Raw genomic sequence first — 24,519 nt, 5'->3', positions numbered from 1 at the left:
AAACCCTGACATTTCCCTATACTTTAACTAAGTCTTTTCGTTTATCGGGCAGATCATATCACAGTCATATGAAAACAAGTTTGGATATGTCTCTAAATAGTCCAATAACTGCAAGTTTGGTTTTTTTTGTCAATTCTCTGAGCCTTGCACTGCTTCACCTTTGGGTGAATTTGCTGGGATGCCCCCTCCTAGAAAGAAGTGCATTTAATTAGCACAGACAGGCTGCTACTTACGGCCTGCCTCTTAATTCCTATGTAAGCAGCAAGGTTGTACTTAGTTTTCACATGACTGTATTTTTAAGCTGAAATATTCAAGAAAAAGCATTAAAAACATATATAACAAAGGGCTTTGCTGAACCATCCAATCTTGTATAGCCGATGTGCCTCATAGTGAATGGGTCCATTCATACTTATTAGAGCAGCTACATGTAGCATATTATAAGTACTTGATTGCCATACCGATAACGGTAAAAACACTGAGTGTGTGTTATATGCTCGGTGCTTGTTATTACCGCCACAAAGGGGAGTGACTAACAACCAATTTTTAGATTTGTGATTAGAGGCTTAATGAAATATAAATGTTTGCTAAATGCAGTATACTGCATGTAAACACAGTCAAATTTAGCAAGTATGCTAATAGGTACAGTGTATACAGAAGTGCTTTTCCTAAGAAAGACACGATGAAGAAGGAGTTGCAGTGTGATGTGTACTCACTATACAAAGTGAAATGATTGTTTGATGTACAGTATCTGTGTATGTGGCATGCAGTCAAATAGTTCTCAGTCTTGGTCCATAGAAATAAAAAAATATTCCACAAGAGGATGTCCTTGATGGAAAAATAAATCAGATATTTCTTTATTATTTATTCACTTTTTGCCTGATTTTTCTGTTACACACAGGTATGTAGAATAGGACACATTTATAAAAACTGGGAGCATAAAGCATTATGTTCTAATTCTGTTCACCTCTCTTTGCTGTCTATAAAGACGTAAATCTGCTGGGGTTAAATATATATGTTAGCTAACCATGACCCCTTAACCTCCTCATCAGCCTGGCTCTTTTGTCAGACTTGTGAAATTAAGCCTGTGATCTCGTCTGTTACTGTTATTTCTTATATTAAATAAACATTTATCATTCCTTACTCTGACATATTCAGTGAAAAAGACTGTTATTTACATGATTGAAAAACTTTGAATAAGGTTTTTCTCTTCATGTCTTTCATTAAATTACAAATTAAAGCTAGATTAGCTATAAATTTAGCTTTCCCGTCACACTCCCCCCCGTGTCCTTTTTCTTTAATGTCTTCATTATATATCTCTTTATATATGTCTGTCCCTCTCCCTCTTGCCCACAGTTAAATGTGCACAGTTGTATTTTTACAAGGACATATACAGCCAGGATGAAATACTGCCAGCAATTTCCTGTTGCCTTGTATCACAGTATTCTTTCTCAAGTACTGGCTAAAGTGCTAATACTCAAGCACCTGTCACATATGGATTTAAAGTGTCATTTGATCATCAGGTATCGAACTTGCAGTCCTTCAGCAACAAAATACCTGTGGGTTCCTCAGTGCATGTGCTGTCAGTAAAAGTGAAAAAGATGTGGAGTAAAAGGAAAGAAAAACCGAGTGTAGAGGAGCTTGAAGGAGGAGTTTATCTATGTGTAGTACATGATATTTTCTTCACTTTAAGACTCTTGAGCTGTCAACATGATGGATAATGTTTTAGGGCCAGTTCTCCTGGGAGTGATCTGTTGTCTGTACCATCAACTGCGGAGAGAAGAGACTCAAAAAGAAAGAAAGAATGAGAGAAACTGACAGAGGGCAGCAGACGGAGAGAGCAGAACCAGTCCTCATTACAGCTAAATCCTGCTGGGGGTTGACCAAACTGGGCCGATTTGAAGTTTAAAGTTTAAAGAATTTCCCCGTCTCTTTCTAGTGCTGTCTTTCTGTACTTTAATAACAAAGAGAGACACACACACACACACACATACACGCACATGCACACAGTGCCCTATTGTTGGCCTATGGGAACTCATTATCTTCCCAGACGAGTGGTGCCACAAGTTGCTGAGTTGGTCTCTCGCCACCGTGTCACTTTGTGACACTGGGTTCAAATATATGGGTTGTAGAGACACTTGGGTGGGACGAGGCAGAAAGACAAAGCAACGGTTGACACACAGGGCCTGGTTTTAGTCTTTGGGGGAATCACATGACGCCCATAGAGATTTTGATGATTCATTTGCTGGGCCATTTTCAAAATGCTAATATTGGAAAACAACATGTTCATTTAGATTATTTACAGTGAGGTGCAAAACTCTTGAGCTACCCTTCATTTCTTTTTATTTTGATAAGAAATCGGGCATAAGGTGCAGAAATTTACTGACACATGTGCAAACATGCATAGAAATACAGTACATACGGCAAAAAATGGCCTGGTAAATGGCCTGTATTTGTTTACTAGTCCCTAAGGACCCCAAAGCGCTTTACACATCCAGTCATCCACCCATTCACACACAAAACCCACCCAAATCTCTACAATTATAACAAGCTTGAAAGTCAATATTTGGTGTGATTATCTTTATTCTTCAGCACAGTCTGAAATCTATTAGGCATCTTTCTCATCATTTCTTTAAGTAGTTTTCAGGAATAGTTCTCCAGACTTCTTTGGACGCTTCTGCCTGTCCACATGATCCCACACTGCTTCAATAAAGTTGAGGTCCGGGCTCTGGAGAGGCCAATAGTGTGTTTTTCTACCCAGGTATGATTTGTTTTGATTTGGGATCATCGTCATGCTAAAAATTGAAGCTGTCGTTAATCAGATGTTTTCCAGATGGTATTGCGTGGTGGATCAAAATTTTATGGAACTTTTCTGTGTTCAAACTTTCTTCAGCTAAATGAAGACTGAAGTTCTTCTTTGTGCTCCTAAAAATTTTGTACCTAGTGTTATGGAAAACTTGGGTCCACTTGCTACATTTGCAAAACCGTCTATCAGGAGCCTTGGTGTTAGTATTGATTCAGCTCTGACTTCGGATGCCCATGTAAAATCTTTGGTTCGCTCCTGTTTTTATCACTTGAGAAACATTGCTAAGCTGAGTCCCATTGTATCGCGCTCCGAATTAGAAATTGTCATTCATGCATTTGTTTCATCTCGTCTGGACTATTGTAATTCTTTGTTTACTTGTTTATGTAAAGCCTCTTTGGAGCATCTGCAAGTTGTTCAGAACGCTGCTGCAAAGCTTCTGACCACGTCCTCCAAGTTTTCCCATGTCACACCCCTGCTGATTCAGCTGCACTGGCTCCCCGTTAAATTCAGAATTCAGTTTAAGGTTTTGACCTTGACTTTCAGGGCTCTGCATGGACAAGCACCAACATATATAAGTGAACTTTTACATCCATACATTCCCAGCAGGTCCCTGAGGTCATGTGACCAGGGCTTGCTTGCTGTCCAACACACGAGGCTGAAAACAAAAGGCGACAAAGCTTTTGGGACTGTGGCCCCCAGATTGTGGAACTCTCTCCCTTTGAGCCTGAGATCTGTGGACTCAGTGGTCGCTTTTAAAAAGCAGCTAAAAACTCATCTTTTTAAACTTGCTTTTGGTTGATTTTGATTTTTAGGTTTTAGCTTCTGTGAAGCACTTTGTGATTTTTATCTTGAAAGGTGCTATATAAATAAAGTTTTACTTACTTTACTTACTTCATAATTTATCAATTTTGACAAGATCTCCAACACCACTGACTGAAATGCAGCTCCAGCCCTGGCAGAGCCTCCACCTGAAAAATGAAGCCGTTGAATGAATTTTGAAATTAAGCTGATGGTGTATTTCTTAGTTAAAAATTCCATCAACTTTGACAAGATCTTCCAAGCCACTGGCTAAAATGTTACCCTTCCCTTCTTGACAGTCACCCTTTCACTGAGACCATTTTTGATGGGGGTTCAGTGAACAATAGGTGGGTCAGCTGAAGGTCCAACTGCATTTCTCAGGTTCTCAGGTTTTGTTGGATTTTCTTTCCTCTTTCTTAAGGACATGACTTTCAGATACGCTTCATCTGCTGTAGAAAGTATATGTTCTCCAGTTTCCTTAGTTCTTTAAGGACACACTGACAGTGTGTCACGGCAGGGTACGCTGGTGTGTTTCGTTGAACGGACCCAGAAACAGACACTGAAGAGACGAGTTGCAGGTGAACAAAAGGCGAGCCTTTATTTCTGTTGCAAACAGCAAAAACCATGAAAACTAGACAAACTATGAAAACTGAGGCTATGACAGACTATGAAAAAACTGTGAACACAATGATAAACTATGACTGACTATGAAAACTGACACAGTGACACAGTGGTGTTGAGATCTTCTAAGTTTTTGTCTGAAAGCTCCTTTGGAATCATGTTGTTGGTTAAAAATAATAATAATAATAATTATAATAATAGTGTTTTATACTGCCTGTCAAAGTGTGCTATGGCTGCCATTTTTTTCATAGGTTCAGCTAAGAAATAGGAATTATGTGTCTTTGTAACAGGGTGCAAGCTACAAAATGCCTAAAGGCACAACAACTGGACTGAAAATGACTGACAAAAAAAACCAATGTCCAAAGAAAATCTGTGAAAGACCTTCAGAAAGCCTTCAAAACTATTGCTGAAGACAATGTTTAACATAAAACTACAAGAAAGCCTGGCTCCTTGGAAGAAAAATATAAAGAAATTGGGAGTAGTATAAGGTTTTTGAATATGTAAAGGTAAAAGAATATGGGAATCCATCAGCTACTCTGCTTGCTAAGTCTTACAGGGTAGGGGGCAATTTTCTTTTATGGGACTTCTGGTATAGTGAGCAGCTATTTGGGCCAATGCGTCCTATTCCAGTTGCTGACCCTTGTTAATTAATGCATAAAGTTAATAAAAAGCTGAATACTTTTCAGGTAAAAGCTGACGGTTTCAATATTTCATTCCGCCAAATACTCTTAAGATTTTTATCCCATTATTACTTCTACAGTACATACTATGGCTAAACACCCTGACCCTTAGTATGCTGGATCAGAACCCAACTATTTTACATTGTGATATTGTAGGTAGCACTTTAGTGCGGGTTAGGGTCATTTTAGGCAAAAGTACTCTGCTAGTGTCAACAACGACCGTGGTAATCAAGGACATGCTGGAAAACACAAACTAATTTGAAGAGGTAAGAAAAAAACAAAGTGTCTCCCAAACAACTCAGATTCTCATCATGTTGGTTTTCTGGTTGGAGGTCAGTGTGATTATCCTTTCCACAGTCCCACCTGCCTACAAATGTGGACTTGTCTTCACACAGGAAAGTGATGCTAAAGGGAAACCCTTCATGTTTAAACATGATGAGTTGCATACTGACTAAGCATCAGCATGCAGTGATTTAGGTGCGAATGTGCTGGGACAGAAAGCAGCCTTGCCCAAAAGTGACAGGCTGACCAAATTCAGACTACAAACAGAAATCATAAAGCTTCAGGTACAACAAAAATCTTGTCCCCTGCTTACAGATATCTGCATATTCATAGGAGTCGAAAAGTCCTATCTGAAATCAAGTCTGTAAATGAGGGTGCATAATTTGTTTTTGATTTGTGTTTTAATAATTTCTGTTCCACAAAAGAATAATCCAGATTTGATCCAGCACATTCGGTTTTCACTATCGTGTCGAGATAGTTAAAATTGATTTATTGACGCTCAAAATGCTTTAATATTGCCTACAGCAGAAACAAAAGCATCACTCATGAATTCTGCGAAGAGATTAGCTGGATGCTCTTTTTTGGTAATTATGTTTTTCTTTCATCTATGTGTTTAAGGGATAGAACACAGACAATGAGGTTTTTTAAATTGTGTTTGCGCTCCAATTTATACAAAACAGTAAGCCACTAATACTGTGCAAATTGCTTTTACATTACCTGTGAGCCCTCAAAAAAGCAAAAGTAACCGTAATTTCTTTTAATTTTCACGATATTATTATTTTCTGGCATGCACATCATCCAAAATTCACCCTTTTATCTCCATAATAGCCTCTTCAAACCATTGCCAGTTTTTTTGAAAATCTATAAATGACAAGTAAACTCACTATATCAGGAACAGCAGCGAGCTTTAATGCAGTGACCCTGGATGCAGGTTACCAGGTCATCCATTCGCTGTTGCTCAGATGATCTACGTGCCACAGAAGTAGGTCGATAGCATAAACTAAATCCAATAGTAATATTGCCTTGCATTGATTTTTTTTTACCCACCTTGGGAGAATACAAACATTTCAGGTAATGGATGGATCCTCATCCTTGTGCGTGTTTGTATATGTGCACATGCATAAACACATGATGGATAAAACCACCGATGATTGGTCGTTACAGTAGGCGTTGACGAATGCCCTCGTCACCACAGTGAATAGAAATGTAATTCTTCTTGGACATATAGGAGACATAACGCGATATAAGACTATAACTTAGAGTGAGAGTGTTATTATTAGTGTGGCTCACTCGCCCGGCCACTGCTGGGAGACACAGAGGAGAGATATTTGTTAAATGCCACTACTACTGTACCGGGGTCTTAATTGGATTTCCTCTAATGCTCAGAACTTCCTTCCATTTTTTTATGAGAATGACCTCTGAGTATGTCACACTCAGCCACTCTCTCTCCAACAGTCACAGGCACAGTTAAATAGACGTATTCAGGTCTAGATACACATGCAGTCTTACTATGGGGAAAATATACAGGGAAGTACTAGGAAACAAGTTTTATTTTTTTAAATCTCTCAAAAGTTTATTTTTGATATAATGTCTATAGAATATTTGACATGCAAATCTGAGTGTATGGTCAAAGACTTTATAGGATTTGGTCATCATTCTTTGCAGAAATAGCGATGAAGGGTTCAGCTGGTAAACATCACAATGAGTGAATGCTTAATTAATCTGGAGCTGAGGGGATTGCAATATTTGTGTGCTTTAGGATGGTGTAGTGTATAGAAATGCAGGATTCTGATGTTGTCTCTAGTAAGGGTGACCCTTTTGCTTTCTTTGTCTTAATGGGCTTTCACAAAAAAGAGGGCCAGTAGCGATGTGGCAGCCAGAGACCACAATGGCAGGTACTAGCAAAGTTGCAAGCAAACATATATCAAATTTGAGCCAAGTGATCAAATTGTCTGCCTAATTTTGCTGACTGAGGTATGACATTGTAGAAAATATAAAAACTTCTAATATATACCCTATATTTACAATGGAAATGTACTACACGATAATGTGCACAACCATATATCCATTATTTTGTGATGGCAGCAGGCTAAGGATGGCTTTCCATATGTCCTGTTAGCGCCATTTATAGTTATTACATGTTTTATTTTGAAAAGCCTGAAAAGGATATGGTGCTTTTGTTGTGAAAGGTTTGTGAGAAATAAAGTAAGCGAATGGCGGAGCGACACGATGGTTTTACCGTCGTTGTTGCACAAACCGACGCGTAAAACAGCCTCTTGTCCATCCAGACTCTTATTTTAGATATAAGAGAAATAGAGAACTCCAAGAAGAAACAAAGATAGCCACTACATTAAGTAAAACCATCATGCTCCCGAGCAAGACGACTGCATCGCTATGAGATCGTGCAAAGTTTGATACAGCAAGTCAGTTAAGTGCACAGAGCTGTATGCATGAAGAATCTAAGAAAAGAAGAAATAAGCTTTCATGGATAAAATTTTGGACTATGATATGCTGCTAAGCTACAAGTCGTGTCAAAACTGAACAATTGCGATTCACAACTTCTTACAAATAAGTCAGTGACAGTGTTTTTGGTCTTAAGAAGATGACACTAACTACGAAAGCCTCAGCTTTGTGTCATAGACCATTTTGTTTCATGAACACTTGTTGAATAAGAAGTTGTGTAAAAGGAGCAGAGATGGCAGATAAAGACCCGCAAGGTTGCAGGCCTAGGGCACAGAGCTGCAGTAGCGGGACCGGCCATAAGAGGGCGCAAAGGTACACCGAAAGAGGTTTGGAAGAACAGCTCGGCAGGCACATAAACGCAAGAAGGTCCAAGCTGTCACAATTAACTTCAAAAATGAATAAAATTAGCGGACTGATGAAAGAGAATGAAAGCCTTGACATTGTTGATGAACATTTAAGTAACTTTTCAAAGCTGCATGAAGAATTCTTACGGGCAAATGATGATGTACTGTCGCTGTTGCCAGAAGATGAAAGGAATGTGGACCAGATGCTCTGGTTCAACCCAAAAAAGGAGCAGTTCAGTGCGTTTATGACTGAAGTTGAGAAATGGATCATCGTAACAAGACATCAGCATCACGACGACGTGAGCCCAGATGACAGCGTGTCAGTGACTGCTAGACTAACTGCAAAGAAATCAGGTACCAGCATTGGAAGAAGCTCAGTCAGTAGCCGCTCATCAAGATCGTCCAGAGCTTCTTCGGTATCATCTGTACGGCAGAAAGAAGAAGCAGAGCGCGCTGCTCTGCTCGCACGAGCCGCATCCTTGAAACAGAGACAAGCCTTGGACATTGAAGAATGTAAGTTAAAAGCAAGAAGAGAACAGCTTGAGATCGAGACAGCTATTGCTGCTTCTACAGCCAAAATAAAAGTGTTAGAGGACTGTGAATATGACAGCTGTAAAAATGATGTGGAACAGTGTGAATCAGCTGTTAAGCACTTTAGCTTCCAAGAGCCAAAGGTACAAGGTGAACATGATGGGCATTCAAAGGTAAACAGTCACAGTGTAAAACAAGAAGATGACTTGCACCAAACTGATGCCAGTGTTATTCCAATGAATCTATGTGAAGTCATGTTGAAACAAAATGATATCACTGAGATGTTAGTCAAACAACATAGACTGTCACATTTGCCTCAAAGAGACATTCCCATCTTTAGTGGTGATCCACTTGAGTTCATACCATTTACAAGAGCCTTTGACCATACAATTCATGACAAAACTGACAGTGACAGTGACAGGTTATATTACCTTGAACAGTTCACCAGAGGTGAGCCCAGAGATTTGGTAAGAAGTTGTCAGCACATGAATCCTCAACAAGGCTACAGTGAGGCAAGGAAGTTGCTGTTTTGTCATTATGGTAATGAACTGAAAATTGCAACTGCCTACATGAACAGAGCATTCAATTGGCCACAAATCAAAACAGATGATGCAAAGGCTCTTCATAGCTATTCACTGTTTCTCACTGGTTGTAACAATGCAATGCAAGACATCAGTCAACTGCAAGAGATGGAGATCCCCACGAACCTCAGAGTTATTGTCTCTAAACTGCCATACAAAATGAGAGAAATGTGGGGAGTCTCTGCTTTTGACATTCAAGAAACAAGTGGAAGGAGAGCAAAGTTCTCAGATCTGGTTAGATTCATAAACAGACAAGCAAAAATAGCTGCAGATCCTTTGTATGGTGACATTAAGGATGCTGAAGACAAAGCAAAGTCATCTGCAAATGTGAGAATGACTAGATCATCCAGGCAAAGGGGAAGCACATTTGCTACAAGTGTAACACAAGCTGCAAATGAAAGGTCACCTGAAATTAATAAAAGTGCTTCTTGTCACACTAGCAATGCCTTCCAGAAACCATGCATATACTGTGAAAAACTCCATACACTGGCAGAATGTCAAAGGGTCAGAAACCAGCCTTACAAAGAAAGACTAGAGTTCCTTAAAGCAAAGGGTCTGCGCTTTGCATGTCTGACACAAGGTCATCTGAGTAAGGACTGTAAGAAAAGATCATTGTGTGAGTACTGCTCTAAGAGACATCCAAGTATGCTTCATTGGACAAAGGAGGAGGACAGTAAGGCAGACGATTGCATCCAGAGAAATGTCTCAGACATTCCCACAACAAGTGATGAAACACACACTTCAGGCAGAATTTGTGGAGCCACAGGGGCCGGAAAAGGCATTCATGTGTTATCGATCGTTCCTGTGTGGGTTAAGTTGAAGAAAGGCAATAAGTTGATTGAGACTTATGCATTCATGGACAATGGGAGCCAAGCCACGTTTTGTTCAGAAAAACTGATGAGACAACTGGGTGTAGAAGGTAAGAAGACAAAATTCATGCTTCGCACAATGGGACAAGAAAAGATGGTGACAAGTTATCACCTGTCAGGATTAGAAGTGTGTGGTTTAAATGAGAACACCTATATAGATCTTCCTGACATTTACACTCATGCAGACATTCCAGTGTCTAGAGAGAACATCCCTACACAGGATGATTTAAAAAGGTCGCCACATCTTCGGCAAATCAAGTTCCCACATTCAGACGCAGACATTGGACTTTTGATAGGATGTGATGTGCACAAGGCTATGGAACCATGGGAGATTATTCATAGTAACGATAACGGTCCATATGCTGTTCTAACAGTCCTGGGTTGGGTTATCAATGGCCCTCTCAAGAGAGATTCTTGCTCTACTCCTTCTGACAGAGAGCTGAGTGTTTCAGTAAATCGCATCTCTGTCACTAATGTTGAGAATCTTTTGATGCAACAGCTCAACTATGATTTTCCAGAGAAAGCTTCTGAGGAAAAACAGGAAATGTCACGAGAAGACATCATGTTTATGGATTCTGTCAATGGCACAGCTGAAAGGATTAATGGTCATTATCGCATAGGTCTTCCTTTGAGAAACAAAGCTGTCAAAATGCCAAACAACCGCAGTGCAGTAATGCAGAGGGCAGAGAATCTGAAAAGAAAATTAATCAGAAACACAGAGTTTCACAAGGAGTATCAGAGCTTCATGTCTGACTTGCTGAATAAAGGCTACGCAGTTCAGGTACCAAACACAAAGACTACCCCTGAAAATGAGAGAGTTTGGTACATACCACACCATGGGGTGTACCACCCTCAGAAAAGAAAACTCCGTGTAGTTTTTGACTGTGCAGCATCCTTTCAAGGGAAATCACTGAACGAAGAACTCTTGCAAGGGCCAGACCTAACGAACACACTGATTGGAGTACTAACAAGGTTTAGGTGGGATCACATTGCCTTGATGTCAGACATAGAAGCTATGTATCACCAGGTGCGAGTACCTCCAGAGGACAGTGATCTTTTGCGTTTTCTCTGGTGGCCAAATGGGAACTTGAATGAACCTCTGCAAGAATACAAAATGATGGTGCACTTGTTTGGGGCAACATCCTCCCCAAGCTGTGCAAACTATGCACTAAAAAAGGCAGCAGAAGATGCTAAAGAAAAAATGCCACTAGCAGCAGTTAATGCTGTTCTGAACAACTTTTATGTAGATGATTGTCTTCTGTCAGTTTCAGATGAAACAGAGGCATGTACTATGGTCAGGGACCTGACTGCATTGTGTGAGAGTGGAGGATTTCACTTAACAAAGTGGATGAGCAACAGCAGAGTTGTCCTTGCTTCCATTCCTGAAAAGGAAAGAGCAAAAGAGATGAAAGATTTGGATTTGAGACATGATGCACTACCAGAGGAAAGAGTCCTAGGAGTGAACTGGTGCACAGAGACAGATGTATTCAAGATCAGGATAACTGAAAAACCTGTGCCAAAGACTAGGCGAGGCATCCTCTCATTTGTAAGTGCAATATATGACCCATTGGGTTTTTTGTCTCCTGTCATTCTGACAGCAAAAATCATCCTGCGAGAGCTATGTGGCAGGAAGATTTCATGGGATGAGGAAATCCCAGCTGAACTGGCTCAAAGGTCACAAGTTTGGCATTCAGAGCTTTCAAAACTTCATGGCTTTACCGTCAACAGGTGTTTGAAACCTGCTGGATTTGGAGTGGTCATATCTACACAATTGCACCACTTCGCTGATGCCAGTGAGAGAGGTTACGGAGTCGTTACTTACCTCCGTATCACAAACCAGAAAAGAGAAACTCACTGCTCATTCATTATGGGCAAGTCCAGAGTGTCTCCTCTGAAGCAGATAACAATTCCACGTCTGGAGTTGACAGCAGCTGCAGTTGCTGTAAAAATGGACAAGCTCATGAGAAAGGAGCTTCAAATGCCACAAGAAGAATTTGTGTTTTGGTCTGACAGTAGCACTGTTTTAAAGTACATTTCCAGCGAGAACATCAGATTTAAGACATTTGTAGCAAATAGAGTGTCACTTATTAGAGACAACACAAAACCAAGTCAGTGGATGTATGTAAACTCTGAATTAAACCCTGCTGACCACGCTTCAAGAGGAATGAACACAGAGACATTCATGAAGTGTTCAAACTGGATTGCTGGGCCAGAGTTTTTGACAAAAGATAAGAAAAACTGGCCAATTCCACCGGACATTAAAGAAATACCAAAAAATGATGTCGAAGTCAAAGAGGTGATGAGTGTGGATGTTACAAAATTACATGAAAATCCAGTGAACAAACTGATCTCTCACTATTCAGACTGGTACCGTCTAAAAAAGGCAGTTTCCTGGATACTTACATTCAAGCAGCTGCTTGGCAGGTTAAGTGCGCATCGGAAGCTTCTCATGTCACAAGCAAGTGGCTGTGACAGCACTAAAAGGAAATTTGAAAAGGTTGCAGGTCAAATGCAGCAGTTCAAAACATGTATTAAGGGATCTTCACTTACCACTGCAGATGTTGCAAAGGGAGAAACTGAGATTGTTAAGTTTTGTCAAAATCAAAGCTTCGCAGAAGAAATTGCAAGTCTTCAAAAAGGTGACAAGCTTAAAAGGAGCAGTCACATTGTGAAGCTGGATCCTTTTGTCCAGGATGGAGTTTTAAGGGTTGGCGGTAGGTTGCATGAGTCTGCACTACCAGCCGATGTTAAGCATCAAGTGATTCTCCCTAAAGGTCATCATGTTTCTACTTTGATTCTGAGACACATTCACCAAGAAACAGGCCATGGAGGAAGGAATTACATATTATCCAGGCTGAGAGAAAGATTCTGGATTCCACAGGCAGATTCAGCAATAAGAAAGATCCTGTCAAAGTGTGTAACATGTAGAAGGACATCTGCGAAACCTGGTGAACAAAGAATGGCAAACTTGCCACAAGATCGCCTGATTCCTGACAAACCTCCATTCACAAATGTGGGCGTAGACTATTTTGGACCTTTTGAGGTCAAGCATGGGCGCAGCAGAGTTAAGCGATATGGTGTATTGTTTACATGTCTTGCTGTTAGAGCAATACACATAGAAGTTGCCCACTCACTTGAGACTGATTCTTGCATAAATGCATTCAGGAGGTTTATTGCAAGACGAGGTCAAGTGTCTGTCATGAGATCAGACAATGGCACTAACCTTGTGGGTGCAGAAAGGGAAATGCGTGAAGCAATCAAGGGATGGAATCATTCAAAAATCTCAGAAATGCTCATGCAAAAGGGCATCACCTGGATATTTAACCCCCCAGCAGGGTCACATTTTGGAGGAATCTGGGAGAGACAAATTCGCTCAGTTAGAAGAATTCTTAACCAGATCCTAAAGCAGCAACCTCTGGATGATGAATGCTTGCGGACATTGCTATGTGAAGTTGAAGCAATTGTCAACGGCAGGCCAATAACAAGAGCGTCTAATGACCCCAATGATTTAGACGCACTTACACCTAATCATCTACTTCTTCTTAAAGGGCAGCCAGTACTGCCACCTGGATTGTTTCAAAGAGAGGACTTGTATGCAAAAAAAAGGTGGAGACAGGTGCAGTACCTGTCAGACATTTTTTGGAAGCGTTGGACTAAAGAGTATTTGCCGCTTCTACAAGAAAGACAGAAGTGGTTAGTGACTAGGAGAAATCTGAGACCAGGAGATGTTGTTCTCATAGTTGATGACAGTGCACCAAGAAGTTCCTGGTTAATGGGAAAGGTTGAGAGAACAGTTCCAGACTCACATGGACTTGTCAGACGTGTGTTTGTCAAAACCAAAACTAGCGTTTTGGAGAGGCCTATCGACAAGTTATGTTTGTTGCTTGAAATGGAGGCAACAGTTTGAATATCAGCCTCATGTGTAACAGATATATGTTCAACACATATGACTTATGTTTCATATAATGTTTGGTTAAGCCAGTTAGATTATGAGTGTTGATATTAAATGACGCTTTATTGTGTTAATATGTAATTGTTATGCCTTAGCAGTAACAATTAGGGGCCGGAATGTTAGCGCCATTTATAGTTATTACATGTTTTATTTTGAAAAGCCTGAAAAGGATATGGTGCTTTTGTTGTGAAAGGTTTGTGAGAAATAAAGTAAGCGAATGGCGGAGCGACACGATGGTTTTACCGTCGTTGTTGCACAAACCGACGCGTAAAACAGCCTCTTGTCCATCCAGACTCTTATTTTAGATATAAGAGAAATAGAGAACTCCAAGAAGAAACAAAGATAGCCACTACATGTCCTTCTCCCCAACAACACTTCCCAGTTCCTCCTGTGGGAACCCTGAAGCATTACCAGGCAATATGAGCAGGTTCTGATCTACCCTGCACTCAGAAAAATTATGGTTCTTAAATGGTTCTTCAGATGTCTTCATGGTTCTTTAAAGAACCATCATACGTCAAAGAACCTTTTTATTTTGTGGATGGTTCTTCAGTTATTACAAATGGTTCTTTAAAGAACAAAAGGGTCTTCATCCTTAGCAATCTAAGTTTGATGGTGTAAATGGCATAAATATTTATTCACTATAATGAGGCTGTGAATTATACTGTGTGTTTTCTTTGTGTGCATGTGTGTGCGAAGGGGAAGGGCGGGATACCTGGCAATTACCCTTTAAGAGAAGATGGTAGGAAACTGAATATTCAAATAAAAGTTAGAAATATTTGCAAACAATACCCATATGGAAAAGATATATATAAATCTTATAAAGTTTGTATCTGTCTTGTGTGAAACTTGTATGAAAAGCATATAAGTGTGAAAACAGATATAAGGTCCCTTGAAAAATTATATAATGGTTTGGATACTTACTAAAACAATGTATGAAAGTAATGCGAAAGTGGCCACTTTCATGAGTAATCACATATAAGACGTCGAAAGAGAGGTAAGCGAGCCGGCGTACTCGTGCGTTTGAGGAAACGCGGACTGAGAACGGCCCTTCCTGGGATCTTCCTTTCTAATGTACGCTCACTCTGGAATAAGATAGACGAACTGGCCCTGATGAGAAGCATGAACAGAGACTTTGCCTCCTCCTGTGTCTTATGTTTTACGGAGTCGTGGCTCAGTGAGGACATCCCGGACTGCGCGCTCAAGCTGGAGGGCTTTCATCTGCTGCGCGCGGACCGGCAGGCCGCTCTCTCCGGTAAAACCAAAGGTGGAGGTGTCTGCTTCTACATCAATAGTGGCTGGTGCACAGATGTAACAGTGATTGCTCAGCACTGCTCTCCCTCTCTGGAATATCTTTTTATTCACTGCAAACCGTTTTATTCTCCGCGGGAGTTTGCTTCATTCATCCTGGCCGCTGTTTACATCCCGCCAGACGCGGATGCGCAAGCAGCTCAGTGCGCACTCGCAGAGCAGATTCTCCACACGGAGCGGACATACCCGGACTCTCTCATCATTGCTCTTGGGGACTTTAACAAAGCCAATCTGAGCCATGAGCTTCCGAAATACAAGCAGTATATTAAATGCCCGACCAGAGAGGAGAGGACATTAGACCACTGCTACAGCACGATCAGCGGGGCCTATCGCGCGGTGCCGCGCGCTTCACTCGGACTTTCTGACCACGTCATGATCCACCTAATCCCCGCGTACAGACAGAGGCTGAAGCTCTCCAAACCTGTCATGAGGACCAAAAAACTGTGGAGCAACGAGGCTGTGGAGGAGCTTCGCACGTGTTTGGAGACCACAGACTGGGACACATTGAAGGCTGCTTCTAACAGCTTGGACGAGTTTACGGACACTGTCACCTCCTATATCCACTTCTGTGAGGACAGCATTGTGCCATCACGCACCAGGGTGAGTTATAACAATGAAAAACCCTGGTTTACCCCTAAACTCAAAAAGCTGTGGCTGGAAAAGAGTAAGGCGTTCAGAAGCGGAGACAGGGACTGCTACAGAGAGGCCAAGTACAAGTTCACTAAGGAAGTGGACATTGCCAAACATCAGCACTCTGAGAAGATGCAGCAGCAGATCTCAGAGAATGACTCGGCCTCTGTGTGGAAAGGTTTTAGGAATATTACAAACTACAAGCCTAAAACCCCCCACTCCACTGACGACTTGCTCTTGGCCAACACCCTCAACGACTTCTACTGTCGTTTTGACGAGCCATCAGGCAGCCTTCACACCTCCAACGACCCCAACAATAGAGGCACTTTGGACACTCATTCCCCCACCTCTCCCCCCTCCATAGAGCCATCACCACCTTCAAACTGTTCACCTACAACACCCCCCTCCTCACCCCACACAAAAGAGGATTTCACACCACCTCCTCCGACCACAACTCTTCATATTCATGAAGCAGATGTGAGGAAGCAGTTTAAGAATCTGAATGCTCGGAAAGCTCCCGGCCCAGACGGTGTGTCTCCTGCCACCCTCAGACACTGTGCAAACGAGCTGGCCCCAGTGTTTTCTGGCATCTTCAACTCCTCACTGCAGGCATGTCATGTGCCTGCCTGCTTCAAGTCCTCCACCATAATCCCTGTCCCCAAGAAACCTAGGATCACTGGACTAAATGACTACAGACCCGTGGCTCTGACATCTGTGGTCATGAAGTCATTTGAGCGCCTAGTTCTCTCCCATCTCAAGACCCTCACGGCCCCCCTCCTGGACCCCCTGCAGTTTGCATATAGAGCCAACAGGTCTGTAGACGACGCCATCAACATGGCCCTACACTTCATCCTGCAGCATCTGGACTCCCCAGGAACCTACGCCAGGATCCTGTTTGTGGACTTCAGCTCTGCCTTCAACACCATCCTTCCAGACCATCTCCGAGGCAAGCTTTCCCAGATGAATGTGCCTGATCCCATCTGCCGGTGGATCACTGACTTCCTGACGGACAGGAAGCAGCACGTGAGGCTGGGGAAGAATGTCTCGGACTCCCGGACCATCAGCACCGGCTCCCCTCAGGGCTGTGTTCTTTCTCCTCTGCTCTTCTCCCTGTACACCAACTGCTGCACCTCCACCCACCAGTCTGTCAAGCTAATCAAGTTCGCAGATGACACCACCGTCATTGGGCTCATCTCTGACGGGGATGAGTCTGCCTACAGGAGGGAGGTTGAACGTCTGGTGTCCTGGTGCAGCCACAACAACCTGGTGCTGAATGCCCAGAAGACAGTGGAGATTATTGTGGACTTCAGGAAGCACACAGCCCCACTCCCCCCCATCATCCTGACTGACACCCCCATCACCTCTGTGGACTCATTCCGCTTCCTGGGTACCACCATCACCCAGGACCTGAAGTGGGAGCCCACCATCACCTCCGTCATCAAGAAAGCCCAGCAGAGGATGTACTTCCTGAGGCAGCTGAAGAAATTCAACCTGCCAACACGGACGATGATGCAATTCTACACTGCAATCATCGAGTCCATCCTCACCTCCTCCATCACCGTGTGGTACGCTGGAGCCACTATCAGGGACAAACAGAGACTGCAGCGTGTTGTGCGCTCTGCTGAGAAGGTGATTGGCTGCAGACTCCCATCTCTGCAGGACCTGTACACCTCCAGGACACTGCGGCGTGCAGCCCGGATCTCAGCTGACCCTTCTCACCCTGGACACAGTCTGTTTGACCTGCTCCCCTCAGGCAGGAGGCTCCGGTCCATCCGCACCAGAACCTCTCGCCATAAGAACAGTTTCTTCCCCTCTGCTGTTGGACACATGAACAATAACCACATGACTGTCCCCGCCACTAACACATGACCCTACGCTGTGTCACTGCATCATTTCATGTCTGGCACTGATCACCACCTGCACTCATGTATATATCTTTCTACGTAGCACTCTTAATTCTTATTCTCATGTATATATCTCATGTATATCTCATGCACATATCTTTCTTTCTACATAGCACTTTAATTCTTATTGTTTGCACTGAAGCACCGCAGCAAATTCCTAATGTTGTAAACCTCAACATCTGGCAATAAACCCATTCTGATTCTGATTCTGATTCTATAAGTTTTTACTATTTCTTTTCCGTATGGGTAGACACAATACACACATTCAAATACTGTACTTTAGTTTTAAATTTTAATAAAGCATTACTATTTTCTACTCCAAGGCATTACTTTTGAGATTATTATATATTTTTGAAAATGTAGCATAATGATAATACTAGTTATTGTAAACTTTACAAACCACCCAGCAGTATATAAAGTCAAATTATAAAATACAAGTAAATAACAATTGCAGAACAGAATGTCAGTGTAATGAACACACACTTTGTTTTGACAAAGCGCACTGCTTTGGTAAATGATCTGAGTAGTTGTTCATCACTGAGCAATTTGTTAATATGTGTTTCGAGCCAAATAAATGACAGGGAGAGAGAGTGACGTCAGAACACGTCATACTATAACCTCCTGGGAGCGGACGGAGGGGGTCAGTTGTTGGGATGCGCATGCGCAGACAGAGTGTGCGAGCGGCGGGCCTTGACCTTTCGGGAAAAAAAACTCACGGACGGTGACAGCGAAACGGATAACAGTCTTCAGTACCTGTTGGACTCTGAAGCTGTGGATTCTGGGACTGTTAGAAAAGGTAAAACATTTTCATTAAAACCTTATTACTGTTTTGTTTTTGTTACTCGTCATTGTAGCTTGCTGTTAATGTTGTGCTAACAGTAGCGATTGGCTAGATACGTTAGCCGTTGAGGTCAGCGCAATTTAGTATCCAACTGTTTTCCTAACAAAACCACTGTTATAATTAAGTGAAGGTGCTCCCAGCTAATTTGAACCTTTGGCTTCTAAAATATGTGGTTTAATTGCGTGCTGCGTACATAACCTAATGTCAGCTAGACCGAAATTAAAATTTAATATATTGTTAAAGTCACTAAAATGGCGCCTGAAGCCTGTTGTGGCGTGAGCTCTGTGTCTGCTCTAGAAACTCTGAAATTCTGTAGATATGAGCTGTACATTAAATACTCACATGAACCTGTACTTTGAATTCTGTATGAGCTGTATAAAATACAGCTATGCATAAGTGTTTTGAATGAATAATTAGATTAGATAACTCTTTATTGTCTAATCAAATTATATAGAAATGAATAGAAATGTGACATGAGAAGGTGTGTCTTTGACTGTTCCTGCATAACTTAGTTTCGGACTAGTTGACAAGTTATGCTCCGGTCATTTGATGTTTCCAAGATAGATGTTCTTTTGTAATATAGTTAATTTTTTTGTATTGTAATTTTTTATCCACCATCATACATCACACATACAAGCTAAGAAGAGGTCGTTATACTAACAAGAGGTATCAACGCTGGGCCAAAGTTCAGCACATGGTTAAAGTTTGTAATCCAGCCAGGGTGTAAATATCACTCAGCAGCCAGAGCTGAAGCAGGTAGCATCAACACATAAATCTACTCTACCCGGCTTAAATCACAAGAGCACCTCTAACCAAAAAGCTGTAGATTTTTCTTGTTTGCACAAATTAATCCAGATTCACATTAATTGTGTTCACAGCTCCAACAAAATGAGGAAGAGGAGGGGCAGAAACACAATTAGGTTGAATTACAATTGGATGGAAGGCGAGGACAAGGAGAAGGAAGCTTAGGATGAGGAGGAAGAGAAGCAGCAGGAGCATCTTTAGGGATCCCTATGATGTCATTGAGGTTGGTTTCATTAATATGGTCCTCTCACAAAGAATGATGACTTGTTTTAGTTCACGTACTTCCTGTATTAAATAGTGATGTGCAAAATGTTGTGAAAAACCATGGAGCAGGTATGTATAGTGCATCTGCAGGTAAATGAACATCAAATCTCTAAGACAGACTGAAATCTGTATATTTATCACCCTTATGATAAAACCCATGTCAGCCATTGGTTTATGGACTTTGTATTTTGAAGCCTCAACATTTGCTTTATTGCTGTTGCTATGTTGGGACCATATTAGGATGAGGGATCAGAATCTGGAGTCATGCACACTATTGTTTCATTTAGTGTGTATCCATAAGATTCGTACAGCAGATCCAAGTTGTGCCTTGAAAACAGGAAAGTCGTCTGCATAGAGGAGAACTGTAATAGCAGGCTTGTACAAAGTGAGGCTTTGTGCTCTCGTTTTACTTCTGTCACCCTGTTTTGATGCAGAATTCACTTGAAATCAGGCAAGAACTGGACTTATTTTTTATAATGTGTTCTTGTGAATTGATTGTGTATCGCATATGTTTGATTTGACTTTCTGCAAGACAACAGTCGTCTGCTGGCCAAAAAAGTTTTTCCAAATACCTCCACGTGATCTAGCCTGGATTTAGAAAAGAATAGCAATAAAAATCTGCACCTCCTGCTTCAGATGCAATTTGTGTTTCTGTGTTCAGAGGCAGCGGCGAGAGGGGAGACCTCGGCTCATCCAGCTGGATGAGGCAGCGGCGAGAGGGGAGACCTCGGCTCATCCAGCTGGAGAGCCTGACCAGGAGGAGTTGAACATTAACTCAGCTCTTCCAGGGCACCCTGCAGACTCGGCTGTTGGCATCGACGAGGGATGACGTGAACGCCAAACTGGAGTCCATCACAGGTCAACTGCAGGTATGCGAGTCAGACCTTCTGAGGAGGGCTTCACTTTTCTCTCTTCTTTATAATTGACTCTTTTCTCTCTCTTTCAGCTCCTTGTCTCAGAGTGGGAGGGATTTGAAGCACAAAGGGAGGAACTTGTCGTTTGGTTGGTTGATATGGATGTCCGCCTGAGTGAGGTTGACCAGCTGACAGGAAACACCAGTGAAAAACTGAAACAACTGCAGGTGTGGGCTTGTTTTGATATGACATATACAGGGAGTGCAGAATTATTAGGCAAGTTGTATTTTTGAGGAATATTATTATTATTGAACAACAACCATGTTCTCAATGAACCCAAAAAACTCATTAATATCAAAGTTGAATGTTTTTGGAAGTAGTTTTTAGTTTGTTTTTAGTTTTAGCTATTTTAGGGGGATATCTGTGTGTGCAGGTGACTATTACTGTGCATAATTATTAGGCAACTTAACAAAAAACAAATATATACCCATTTCAATTATTTATTTTTACCAGTGACACCAATATAACATCTCCACATTCACAAATATACATTTCTGACATTCAAAAACAAAACAAAAACAAATCAGCGACCAATATAGCCACCTTTCTTTGCAAGGACACTCAAAAGCCTGCCATCCATGGGTTCTGTCAGTGTTTTGATCTGTTCACCATCAACATTGCGTGCAGCAGCAACCACAGCCTCCCAGACACTGTTCAGAGAGGTGTACTGTTGTCCCTCCTTGTAAATCTCACATTTGATGATGGACCACAGGTTCTCAATGGGGTTCAGATCAGGTGAACAAGGAGGCCATGTCATTAGTTTTTCTTCTTTTATACCCTTTCTTGCCAGCCACGCTGTGGAGTACTTGGACGCGTGTGATGGAGCATTGTCCTGCATGAAAATCATGTTTTTCTTGAAGGATGCAGACTTCTTCCTGTACCACTGCTTGAAGAAGGTGTCTTCCAGAAACTGGCAGTAGGACTGGGAGTTGAGCTTGACTCCATCCTCAACCCGAAAAGGCCCCACAAGCTCATCTTTGATGATACCAGCCCAAACCAGTACTCCACCTCCACCTTGCTGGCGTCTGAGTCGGACTGGAGCTCTCTGCCCTTTACCAATCCAGCCACGGGCCCATCCATCAGGCCCATCAAGACTCACTCTCATTTCATCAGTCCATAAAACCTTAGAAAAACCAGTCTTGAGATATTTCTTGGCCCAGTCTTGACGTTTCAGTTTGTGTGTCTTGTTCAGTGGTGGTCGTCTTTCAGCCTTTCTTACCTTGGCCATGTCTCTGAGTATTGCACACCTTGTGCTTTTGGGCACTCCAGTGATGTTGCAGCTCTGAAATATGGCCAAACTGGTGGAAAGTGGCATCTTGGCAGCTGCACGCTTGACTTTTCTCAGTTCATGGGCAGTTATTTTGCGCCTTGGTTTTTCCACACGCTTCTTGCGACCCTGTTGACTATTTTGAATGACACGCTTGATTGTTCGATGATCACGCTTCAGAAGCTTTGCAATTTTGAGACTGCTGCATCCCTCTGCAAGATATCTCACTATTTTTGACTTTTCTGAGCCTGTCAAGTCCTTCTTTTGACCCATTTTGCCAAAGGAAAGGACGTTGCCTAATAATTATGCACACCTGATATAGGGTGTTGATGTCATTAGACCACACCCCTTCTCATTACAGAGATGCACATCACCTAATATGCTTAACTCATTCACTGCCATTGACGTCTATAGACGTCAATTACGTTACCTGATTTGGAAATGGCTGGCAGTGAATGAGTTAATTGGTAGTAGGCTTTCGAGCCTATACAGCTTGGAGTAAGACAACATGCATGAAGAGGATGATGTGGACAAAATAATCATTTGCCTAATAATTCTGCACTCCCTGTATTTGATATGAAACATACGTCAGAGACATTATCCTATACTGGACTAACAAAGGACCATGAGTACAACATGAAACGTACATTACATGGCGTAATGCTAAAGTTCATTGATCATTTTAATCATAAACTTGTTGTTGAAATATTTTTACTGAACATGCAAACATCTGCTGATGAAAATGTGTTGATTTATTGGTCTGTTATGAAGCTATTGCTATTTCTAATGTGTTTTATCACTTTCTGATGTTTTATTAATTAAACAATACATGTATTGTTGTGTTATCTGTAGCTATAGTATTTATATATATTTATTTATAGTATAGCAAATCTATTTAATTATTACTGTTTAAAACACTAATATGTGTCATGTATTAGTAGTGATGTTGTGCTGAGGGTTAAAATGCCTTTTTGTAACTACAAAATGACAATAAACCATTAATATATGTCTACGCTGTGCTCGTATTTATTTTACCCTACTCAAATTCAATTTATGATGCATTTTATTTTGAAAGATTTAAAATGGTTTTTTAAAGAACCATTTGAAGAACCATTTTTAAAAAGGTTCTTTGGAAAACCATTAAAGGTGCCCCAAAGAACCATTTCTTGATGGTTCTTTGGGGAACCTTTAAAGGTTCTTCAATGAACCACTGAAAGAAATGGTTCTTCAAAGAACCATTGTTTGAAAGGTTCTTTGTGGCACCAAAAAAGGTTCTTCTATGGCATCAGTCTAAAGAACCACTTTTGGTTCCAGTTGGCACCTTTATTTTTCTGAGTGTGGGGTTTTTACCCAGTTGGGCATCCCTGGGGTCTCTTCCCATTTGGGGGTCCCTGGGAAATCTCTAAAGGGAAGCACCCAGGAGGCATCAAAATCAGATGTGTGAACCACCTCACTTGGTGCCTTTCAAAATGGAGGAGCCATTAGTCTACTCCGGCATCTGCTAGATGTATAATGTTCACATCATATCTCTAAAGCCAGGGTTATACTTCCCACGCTGACGAATTCGCTCGGTTCTGAGTAACAAATCAATAGTGAGTATGGAGGTCCATTCAGATGTCTGTGTTTGTGTTTGTGACAGTGCAGACTTGTCTGCGGAGAATGTGCCAACTATACGTGTGCCCCAGGCAGTGGACTTAAAGCCAACTACAAAGAAGTATAAGAGGAATGACTATTCGGACATCAGCTGTCCATGTCCACAGTGGAGTATAATCAAGGCTTAAGGCAGAGCCTATACACCCTGGAGGAACTTATACAAGCAGTAAGACTGCCACTTGTATTTGCAATCTTACTCTTTTGGTCATTATCCAAATCCCATTAACATGCAAGTTATATGTTAGTCTCTGTTGCAGGTCTCTGTTGTAAATGACACACTGAGTCTCAGTGGAACTACCTGTATAAATAAAGGTTAAATATTTCTTTCTTTTTAAAGTTAGGGTTTGAATATAAACCAGCTCTCTCTTCACCAACAACAGGCCAGTGTGAGACAGCTTATGTTCCACCTCACCCTCTTGTTTGTATTTTATTTTTTATTCAACCTTTATTTATACAGGTAGATCCATTGAGACTCAATGTCTCATTTGCAAAAGTAAGGAATAAAATCCTGGGAGACTCCCTCGGTTGGCGCAGCCTCTCTGCCCAAACCCAGAGGGTTGCACCATTTTCTGGCAAAGAACGCTGGCCTCTTGGACTTGCAGGTGCTGACCGAAAAGTCCACTAGCAACAAACGATCATCCACAAAGTGAAGCACAATGAACCTTGCCTCACTTGTGCATGACATTGCTTTTTATGGGGATATGACCTCCAGCTTTCCTCTGTCTAGGTTGCGGTTGTCTGTTTATGGGAAATTTCAGTAGACAGTTTTTTCAAAATGCCTGTTAGCATTGACTTTGCATCCTAGCTGTGCAGATTGTCGTTGTCTTTAACCTTTAGAAAATAAGAAAAGTAACTCTGACACAATTGATCCCGTGTCTGTAGGTCTAAATGTACATTTGACCTTAACGTGACCTTTTATCTAGTATCATAAACCCAACAAGCTTTTCAACTAACAATGATGGTATTTTTTTTTCTTGTCTGCAACTTTTGCTTTCACTCAGTATTTACTT

At 41.6% G+C, this 24,519-nt stretch overlaps 2 long non-coding RNA genes across 4 annotated transcripts in view; one reads left to right on the top strand and one right to left on the bottom strand.

The window, feature by feature from the left end:
• The window catches only part of LOC146641944 (uncharacterized), a 69,622-nt gene that overhangs the window by 36,649 nt on the left and 8,454 nt on the right, over window positions 1-24,519 (bottom strand). Inside the window, exon 4 of one of the 3 annotated variants that reach the window (XR_014909752.1) lies at window positions 3,404-3,771. The exons of 1 other annotated variant lie outside the window; for it this stretch is intronic. This is a non-coding gene — a long non-coding RNA (uncharacterized LOC146641944). Of the gene's footprint in view, window positions 1-3,403; window positions 3,772-24,519 lie in introns of those variants that run through there. One more of the 3 variants, XR_014909753.1, reaches the window with a different exon arrangement.
• On the top strand, window positions 19,270-20,792 carry LOC146641945 (uncharacterized). The gene is made up of 3 exons (XR_014909550.1): window positions 19,270-19,634; window positions 20,337-20,544; window positions 20,622-20,792. It is a non-coding gene; the product is annotated as an uncharacterized LOC146641945 (long non-coding RNA).

Source organism: Rhamphochromis longiceps, linkage group LG23 (genome assembly GCF_057381845.1).
Source record: "Rhamphochromis longiceps isolate RC_006_pf linkage group LG23, R_longiceps_female_GT1.1, whole genome shotgun sequence".
Classification (NCBI taxonomy): Eukaryota; Metazoa; Chordata; class Actinopteri; order Cichliformes; family Cichlidae; genus Rhamphochromis; species Rhamphochromis longiceps.
Note: the sequence above shows the minus strand (reverse complement) of the source record. Positions and strands in the feature narration are given on the sequence as shown.